The sequence below is a fragment of the Symsagittifera roscoffensis genome, unplaced genomic scaffold (assembly GCF_963678635.1).
Source record: "Symsagittifera roscoffensis unplaced genomic scaffold, txSymRosc1.1 SCAFFOLD_248, whole genome shotgun sequence".
NCBI classification, from domain to species: Eukaryota; Metazoa; Xenacoelomorpha; order Acoela; family Convolutidae; genus Symsagittifera; species Symsagittifera roscoffensis.
This window is the reverse complement of record NW_026970736.1, coordinates 26,100-36,268: the sequence shown is the minus strand read 5'-3', so window position 1 is coordinate 36,268 and position 10,169 is coordinate 26,100. Positions and strand designations below refer to the sequence as shown.

Here is a 10,169-nt window from a genome sequence, read left to right as displayed (position 1 = left end):
GAGTTCAGCTGGTTCAGAAATGAGTGGTTAAAGTCGTGAAACTCGAAACTTGTCTAACGTATGCAATCCAGTTGGCCAAGGACAATCAAAATATGTCTGGCTCAGTTCGAACAAAGTTGAGCGCATTTTTGTTCGAGAAAATCACTTAATTTCAGAATTCGATCATAACGGTTGAAATCTAACTCGATTTCAGTCGAGACGGTTGAAATAAACTGAATGTAAGAAACTGAAGCATATCCCAAACTTTATCAGTTTGAAAAAAAAACAATCTTGAAAAATATAACTATGTAAGATGCTCAGAAAAAATGACCGGAAAACCAATAAAGAAATATCAATTTTCTTGCTTAAAAACATTTTTTATTCACAATATTTTACCCAATCTCATCGAACTCTTCTCTGGAGATCCACATCTGCTTAAGCAAAGATTGAGAAGCCAAAACTGAGCCACCAATCCATGTACTGTAATTCCTTTCTGGTGGCACAAGCACTTTTGCGGGTATATTATCATCTTTCAATTTGGTGATTTCTTTGCTCAATCGCTTATCGAATCGCGGAAACATTGTAGAGCCACCAGAAAGTACTATAGTTTCAGAAAGGTATTTCCGGATGTCATGATTGCTTTTCTGGATTGATTTGTAAACCATCTTTTGTACTCCGGAACCAGCCTATTTTCTTAAGATTTCGGGTTCAAAAAGAACTTCAGGACAACGAAACCTCTCGTTTCCGACTGTGATAACTTGTCCATCCGGGAGCTCATAAGTTTTCTTGATCTCATTTGAATTTTCTGTTTGTTTTATTTCTTGATCAAAGTCGAGAGCTGTGTAGCAAAACTTTTCTTTGATGTCCTGAGCAATTTCTAGGTCGGTTGTCGTCGTGAAGCTCAACCCTCTCTCGCCAAGCATTTGCTCAAGGCACTTCGTTAAATCTTTTCCAGCCAAATCTAATAGCTCAATTGCATGTTGTATTGAGTAGCCTTCGTAAATTGGAACAGCTTGCGTTGCACCATCCCCGATGTCCAGAACTAATAGGGTTAATCTTCCTGTGGCGTAGAGCGACAGCACTGCTTGGACCGCAACATACATCGCTGGAACTCCAAAATTCTCGAACATGATTTGAGTCATCCGTTCTCGACTCGATGTGACTTCGGGTTCAAAGATGTTTCGGTTAGAAGCACTGGATACTCCTCCGGACCTATTCGGAGCTCGTTGAACAAAGTGTGACGCCAGATTTTTTCCAAGTCGTTCCAGTTAGTCACAATTCCTCGTTCTAAAATTTTTCTGTTGTTTCCCAAAATCTCACGTTTGGCCTGGGCTTCATCGCCAACGTAAGTGTCTTTGTGTTCCCAGCCAAAAAGTTTGGGATCGCATTTCGGTTGGCGCACGATTGGAGGGAAAACTGCCCGTGGGTAATCTTTGTCTGCAAAGCCGGCTTTGACTGTACCGGATCCATTGTCAATAACAACCGCTCCCCTTACACAATCTTCAGCGCTCATAACTTCGCTTTTTGTTTTTCATGAAGACAGAATCTATATTTTTGAAAGCCCCTAAATCTGAGAGAGGCATAATTTTGGTTTGAGTTTTCGAGTTTTTTGTTTATTACTTATCAAAGTGATTTATAAATCAATGGCACGACCAATAAATTGTTGTTTAATTCACTACAAGCAACGCTACTTTTTCGCAAAATGGCATATCTCAATTGATTTGCAAAGCATGTGACTGTGATGCAAAGCGTGTGAATTTTTGCTTCTTTTTGAATATGAATGAAAAACACATTCCATCTAATACATTAAGATATAGGCTACGTTTACAAAACGCTTCTATTGAAAGAAAAAAACATTAGGCAGTGCGTTTTAAAAATAAGTTTGTTATAAAAAACAGTTTCATGTTTTGAAAACTGATCTATGTCAAAGCTCTTTCATGTAATCACCCAATCAAGGTTCAAGGTTTGGAGGTGCCTTCAGAGCTGCGCAAAGGTCATTCTTCAACTAAAATTCAGCATGCGATACAAATTAACATTCCTTCAATTTTAGTCAAAAATAGCGGAAGGAACTTACAGAACCTTTTGAATGATACCCCTTTTTTTGTCCAAAAAAAATTCAAGGACCATTTGAGTTATGACCTATTGGTTACACTCGTAGAGTAATTTCAGATAATCTTATTTTCGGTCGGATAGATTCGTGCAACTTTTTAGTCTAATGCCGATCTTACTCTTACTCTTATATCACCTAGTCTCAATAGATCTAGTGTATACTGGTTTATGCGAGTTAGTTCTTGGAGTTTATCTAGAAGGAGAAAAACTGTTTTCAAAGTCTTATCTAAATTGTTCTGATGCTGAAACTACAATTAGTTTCAGCTTTTACAAATAAGTGTCAATGTTAGATATTGAATATGATTGGTTAGTTATAAATATTTTATAGTGATTATCTATCAATATTGTAATTGGTTTATAAATACTGGCTTAGAACTGGTTCCACCCATCCGGGGTTCAGAGATTTTTTTTGTTTTTAATTGTTTAATGTAGTGAAGGACAGGTGATGTAGTTTCTTTTTGAAGTTGCGAGCATTGATTTCTTGGAGAGAGGAGAAGTGTGGTTGTTTGTGTTAGACGGAGGAAGATTGTTTTGTTCGTGTTTCAAGATGGGTCTCGTTGATCGTGGTAGTCTTGGGTGATTGTGTCAAGACTTCTGATCGTTGCAATGATGTATCGATTTCGTTAAGTTTACAGCGAGGCTACGTGCAGGGTGAAATTTGACTTTTCCGTGTGAAGTGCTAAGTGACTAGGATCGGTACGTGTAGTCAACATCGAGATGGCAATTGGTCTAAATCAATGGTTTTCCTTTGCTGCGATGTTGAGTCCATACTTTAAATTCTTTGAGGGTAGTGACTTCAGGCAGCAAATCCAATAGATTTGCCGTTCCAAAGTTGGAATGTAGTTGGGTTGTCATCTCTTTTGCTGCTCGTTCCTTGGCATCTAAGAAATATTTACATACTGCATTTATGGTTTACATATACATTTACCTTTTGTTAATTAAATTTAGTTCTGATTTGTTATTAATTGTTATCGCAAAAGCGTTTTAACTTAGTTTGGTTATCTTTTAAGAGTCGCTCACACTAGAGCGACTCTTGGCAAAAATAGAGTGTGGGTCACAAAGCGTGGTTGTATCGCGGTGGTTTAGATCGGCTATAGAGGATGCTCAGGACGTCCCGCTGGTTGGTGAGGCCAGGAATGGGGTATATTTTTATGGTTTTTTTTGTGCAGAGTTTCTTCATTTGTTTAACCTTTTGTTACATTTTCATTACGTGTTTTTCTCTTTTTGTTTTGGTTGTGTCCTTTTCTAAAAAATAATTTTTTTAGTGATTTTCTATCAATAATAAAATTGGCTTTTAAATACTAGTTTAGAACTGGTTCCAATTTCAAAAAACCCAAGTGTGGTCGGGACGGATTGTTCAAACATAGATCAACAAAACGTTTTTGGTCGAGCCAGTTGAACCATTGGTCGATTAAAATCGACGATGGTTGAGCACACTCTACAGCGCTGTGCAAACATGTTAAAAGTGTCTTTTGATTAAAACACTTGGCACCGATCATATACTGACAGATTTTACAAATAAACAGTGCATAGGGCTGAAAAGATTCGTAATGAAACCATAGCAGGATTCAACCTGTTCTAAAAAAAATCCAGATAATCATCCCAGTTTCACGTCAAGTTAAGGGGTTCGCGTTTGATACTAATTTTTATATAGCGAGATATAATAAGACAGAAATTCAACCATTTTTAAATTTTCAAATTGTAGATTATCACTTTTCCTATCAAATTTGGCACTCAAATGACACTGAAATCACTCGAGATGTTCTTCCGATACGAGCAACTTTCCTGGTTTCAGTTTTGCATTCGATTTGGTTCTTTTTCTTCTTTCCATTGTGCTTATTTCAATAGCTTTTTCACGAGATTATGTGTAATCATTTAATGAAACTTTAGGAATTTCAAAAATTGCCAATTTGGGACAACTGACGAGAATGATGTTTGTGCCATGAACGCATAAGCGGCCATTCAGTCGCTCTAAAAATTGTTACAAATTTAATCATTCTCAGAAGTTTGTCTTAATAACAAGTTAGCACTCTCTTTTTAGTTAATTCAGTATTTTTAACAGCGTAAGAGGGAAGGTTATTCATGATAAAGAGGAAAAAATATATACTTTTTTTTCTTTCTTGCTACTAAAATTTTAAAAAGGAACTCTAAGAAAAGAAAATAAAGATTTTCGCAAAAAAGTTTGACGACTGGCCTAGGCAAAATAAAAAGAGCGATTTTTACTCTTTTTTTTTAATTTGTATTATTGTTCCGACTTTCTTAACGAAAGTAACGGAATATTGGTGCTCGGGGTGGTTTTTTTTTCTTCAGACAAATTTGGACTTTTTAGCTAGTTTCTGACTCTGTTCTTCAAATTTATGTGGCGAAAATACTTTTAAATAAGATTGTAAATTTTAGAGTGAACTAAATCAGGCTCGACGGATGGCATTTATATCATTCATGGTTTTTCCCTATGGCAGAGAGGGGGCAAAGAAGGTAATAATTTGAGGTTAAATGCTATTGTTGTTTGTTTTGATCCTTTTCTAATAGATGATTAGAATTAAACACTTCCTCATGGCCTCTAAATAGCCTATATCCTAAATGGTCTTGATTTTTTTGAACATACACACTGAACATGGGGGTGGGCGAAGGTGCAGACGCCCTCCTTCCCCCTCAGGGATTTGACCCTCTCACCAACCGAAGGGGCTACCTATTGATATTATTTTATGACATCCATTTTAGGCCAATCAACTTTGAAACTTTTCGAAGGACGCCCTGGGCTCCAATATATTCTTATTTTGAAGGGTGGCGTGCGCCAAAAAAAAACACAATTTTTGGTCTAAATTTTCCAAAATGTGCCCAAAAACTGCTTTTTGACCCGTTTTTTCAAAACTTCGCCTGCGGTGCAAAAATTTTGGTCAAAATAAGGTCTTTAAATTGCTCAAGGAGTGCTCAAAAAATCATTTAGGTTGACCTAAGAAAAAGAAGACACAATTTTTCAAAAAAAAATTAAAAGTGCTTGAAATTTTGCAGCCCCCCCCCCCCCTCGAGAATATCTTAGATCCGCCCCTGTAAACATATTAGCTATACATCGCCACAACCATTAACGCTACTGAAACTGTTTTTAAGAAAGTGAGAAAGTGAAAGTTCTGCGAAGATTGAACAAGATTTTGATTGTGGATTGTAGATAAGCACAGTAGTATTTGGACAAAAAATTTCTTCAATTAAATCCAACAAGACTTATAGTATCAGGAAAACCCCTGAACGTTCCCATTGTCTTGTATATATTTGAGTCGTGCATGCATTTAATAAAACCAATTAGCTGCCTCAATTCAATTTAAAATGAATTTGTAGTGCGGTATAATAAAACAAGAACTTTCACGAATCCGAATGGCATGATTATATAGTGGTGTGCACACTCGGCTGGCCATATATAGATCAAGAGATAGATCCCACAAGAGGGCAATTTTTGTAAAAATGGTCTGAACAAAAAAAAACACCCCGAGCATACAGTTTCCTTACTTTCTTCGATATTCGCAACTATAAAATAACACAAAATTCGATGTGTGCTGAGTTTTACCAATGAGTTTTTCTGAGTGAGATTTTCTCTCGGACGTTTTCTCTATTATATTAATGCTTCGAACTTTAATCAACATGATTTATGCAAAATTAAATGTTACATTTTAGGTTTTTCTGGAAGTATCTCAGGCTGATTTTTGAAATCCGAAAAAAAATATTAGAGTTATTTCTAAATTAAATGCTTTGTAGAAATAAACTAATTTTTAGCTAGTTTTTTTTCTTATGGATACTCTGGTTTTTAGTTTGAGAAACTAAGGGATACAGAACAATATTTCAGTATGGACTTCCTTGATAATCAAGAATCGATTGTATGATGGTTGCAAAAACGCAAGTTTTCTACGAGAGTTAATGAAGTTTTTATGTTAGACTTGAAAGTCAATGAGATCGCAAAACTGGCATCAAATTTTGCCGGGCAATTAAAAATTTCCTCACAAATTCATTATTATTATGTTTGTGCTTTTTGAAGATAACAAAAAACATCTACAAAGCGTGAAAGAACTTCCAAAAATCCCAAAAAGTCTCATGATTTCGTGTGTAACAAACTAAGTCATGAGACCTTTAGTTTTTTAACACGTATAAAATAATGGTTAGAACTTGAAAACTTTTTATAATATTGAATTCGTGACAATTGGTATAATTCGACCGTTCTCGAGGTAATTTTGACCGAGTTCGAGATAAGTTTCAACCTTGCTTGACTAAATTTTGATATGCTTCGACTGGTAAACTTCGACCATGCTCGACCAAGTTTTGATATGCTCACGGCAAGTTACGATAATGCTCGACCAACTTTCGATATGTTTTGACGTGCTCGAGGTATGTTTCGAGTTTCTGTTCCAGCCAAAACCCTGTGTCCGTTGCTCTTTTTTGGTCAAGCACTGACATTGTGCTCGACTTTGAAAATTGAAACATAAACTGAGTACTTAAACAGGAAGTAAGCGCCAGTTGAAGAAGAGTTTGCTATTTTTGAAGAAAGTTTTTAAAACATTTTTAAATCAGAAGAAAATCATCAGAGCACTAACATAATTGTCATCGATAAGGAAATGATCCCTGAAATATCTAACTCAATTTTCTAAATCGAGAGCGTTTTTAAGAAAATTTTGGGATCTTTTTCAATGTTTTACCCCCTTTTTGCAAAACGTGTGACGTGGAGATTCGTTACTTGGTACAAAATTAACATAAAATTAACAATTGAATTATTTATTTATAGGGGTGGCAATTCGTTAATAGCTACCCAAAGGGGAAAATAGTTCAAAAGATCCGAAGTTTCTGATCGAATCGGTAATACACCCGGGTTGACACAAATTTACAACCACAAGGAGCACCACATATGGTTTCATAGAAGCCATAGAAGATTGCCGACGTATGAAACCGTTAGAATAACACATTTTCCAAAAATGGTCTGACATATTTCTTCAAGTTTTTTTATCACGACAACACCTCGAATGACGACAAAACAAGGTTACTGCATAGCATCGTAATATTTTGTATGTCGCCATAAGTGTTGCATCAGAATACTGAGTCTAGAAAGTTTGCGTTTAAAGTTTTATATCTAGTCTGATTATGTCACATAATGGATTTTCTAGCGCGCTTACCCAATCAAAATTAATATACAGAGGCGCCCTTAGAAAATATTTAGGGCCAGTCAGCAAAAAACCAGATAGTCTAAAATAGTGCCAAAGGGTGAACCTGTTGGTTGTCCAGGGAATCGAATCCCCGAAGAGTACGAGCCTACCCCCTCCCAAATTGGCTACTGTTTTCGGGATTTGCGGGTATATAAGTGCATGCGAATATGCTTATTCAACAAAATCAGCATAATTCAGTGACCATTTGATGAACCCAACAGCCTTTTCGATACCTCTCGAAAACATTAGATCAAATGAAAAATTGAAATCAAGATGGATCAATTAGAATCTAAACTAGTCATCACGTCATCACTTTCCAATTATAGAAATGGCACGTAGTTTTGTTTGGCAAAAAAACAGAGAGGAACTTTGTTTTTTGCTGCAACTTAGTTTTTTTTGCGCAAATTCAGTTGATCACCGAAAATTAACAAAATGGGTTGAAGGAAATATCATGTTACCGGCCTTTCGGTCCTGCATTTTTCAACATTATATATTGTTTGAAATACTTTTACTGTTATTTCCGATTTCAAGCTTTAGATATTAAAGATGTTTCAATGGCACTCAAACTTTTGTTTAAGATGTGAAAGTTGAGTTTTTGAAGATAGCGCTTTTTGTCAATGAAAAGGTTCTAAAAAACACAAAATTGAAAAACCAATCATAGAAGAGTTTGTAGGTTTTTCTGATTTTTATGGTCGAAAACTTTTGTGTTTGTTACACAGCAAGCGTCTACTCTTGTTTCAATTATTTTCATGATTTTTAGGAATCTAAAAAGTTCGAAAAGGGGAACTTTTGAAAATTCAGGGATTCACATTATTGAAATAACTTATTACAAAGTTCAGGTTTGTTTAAATTATTTTGTTTCTACAAGATCTAGGTTTTTAGCTGTCAGCTCTTTCACACAATGACACCAACTTTTTTGTTACGAACATGAAAATGGTAAGGAAATTTGGATTTGGATGTGTTTTAGTTTTTTTCTTTTTTCTTTTCCACGCAAAGCCAATTACCTTAAATAATCATTAAACAGGGTTGAATGTGTAGAAGTGTACTCATTGAAGATACGCTTAACTCTAAGTTATCGTAAGAGAGCGTAAAAAGAACCAATTAAAATCTTTAGCAACAGTAGCGCCAATGGCGACACGCATATTTCATCGATCTATATGGTTGACCTTGACACCATACCACTAAAATATAATACGTAATACGTAATAATCTTATCTTACTCAATACACTTCCCCGCACTTCACTGCATCAACTCAAAACGTAAAGTATTTAACTTTACTGCTCTACTAATAAATATATTTGCCATATTGAGAAATTGCTAGTATCCCAAACTTTTTCCCCTCGTTCGAGGTAAGTTTTAGTTTTCCAAGATTCTCTACAGGCTTTACAGTCCAGCACACGGTTGCTGAAGCGGCTTCAGTCAAAAACTTGTCTTGGAACACGGTGTTTTGTTTTCTAAATAAAAAAAAAGATGTTACCTGCACATGTGATGCAAAACTATGCCCTGCCCGACAACGCTTACATGATGGAAACCTACGATCGTATCCAGCATCCATTCGTAGGGCCGCTGCAGTCTCCACTAAAGTTCGCCATGTCAGCGGTCCCCTGGTTGATTGCCGATGGTCTTTCGCTGTCGATATTAGAATACCCCTTCTTTGGTGAATCCATAACTGCATGCATTAGTCCTTTTATTTCCACAGTCGATTGTTTGGTAACCTACGAGCAGCTAACCCCCAATGCCGCTAGCGCTTCAACAATTGATTCAGCCGTTATGGCCCCGCAGGCACGTCTTTCGTCTCGATTGTTACCCTTGCTTTCTTCTCCGGAGTATTCGAGTTCGAGCCAAACTTGACTCTTCTGGCACTTTGCGTAGGGCTGTTGCTATTTTCTCCCGCTCTTACATGCGATAAAACTTCCTTCTCCGCGGCATCAATGGCTTCTCTTGTACGTTGAATCTCGACTTGCACCATGTCGACTAGTTTGTCGAGCCTAGTGTTCTTCCTACTGCTTCGAATGCGTGCCTCAAGAACTTGATAGAGGGACTGCAAACGAAATCCGTCTATGGTGTTTCTTTGCGCATCTGCTACAAATACAATACCTTTACAATGTTTATTGATGCGGCGTAGTTTGTCCAATACGTCCACAAAGTGCCCCTACACCGCCGTATCTATCCTACTAATGTCGTCATGAACAAAGTCTGCCCACCCAGTAAAAACGACACATTTCCCGTTCGAAGTGTGTGTCTTCAGCGTTCTTTCTTCTTTCTGTAATTGCGCCCGGTTACGACTGTGACAAGACCTGCGGGGACATTTAGCTGTCTTTAGAATGGATCGCGTAGTCCTCAAATCACCGCTGGTTTCCTCATCATCTGAGCTGTTCTTCGACTGTACTATGTCTATTGTCGCGGTCTCCGAGAAACTGGCTTTGGTGAAAAACCGTTCCCTCAAAAACCTGGGTGGTTTTCGGTGATCCTTCCTGAATCTCCATTCCTGATTATTCGTATACCATAATCAACAAATATAGTTTTACAGTGTATATTGAAGTAAATTCATTACGACGCCAAGCTCGATTTTATAGCTAAACACATATTTTTACTTCCACTGTCTGTATTCCACTGACACTTTTTTTGCGTGTTTTAGAGATTTTTATCAGTGAATTCTGCAATCGAATGATCCCTACACAAAAAGCCGACAAATTTTTCGGCCGCTGAAGTGGATTCCATTAAAAGTCGAAAGATTCAACCATCTGTCAGTAGATTCCGCGGACAACTTAACCTTTTTTCACTGGATTCCAATATTTGTCAGTGGATTCCGCAGCCAATTGTTTCTTCAGTCTCTTGATTTTAACAAGCACATTTTAAACAGTTGCAACATGTATCAGACGCACTTTTCATGAGCTGAT

The 10,169-nt window shown here is 36.8% G+C and overlaps 1 pseudogene; it reads right to left on the bottom strand.

The window, feature by feature from the left end:
- Nucleotides 1-344: 344 nt before the first annotated feature.
- LOC134855939 (actin-like) lies at nucleotides 345-1,536 on the bottom strand (annotated as a pseudogene).
- Nucleotides 1,537-10,169: the final 8,633 nt, after the last annotated feature.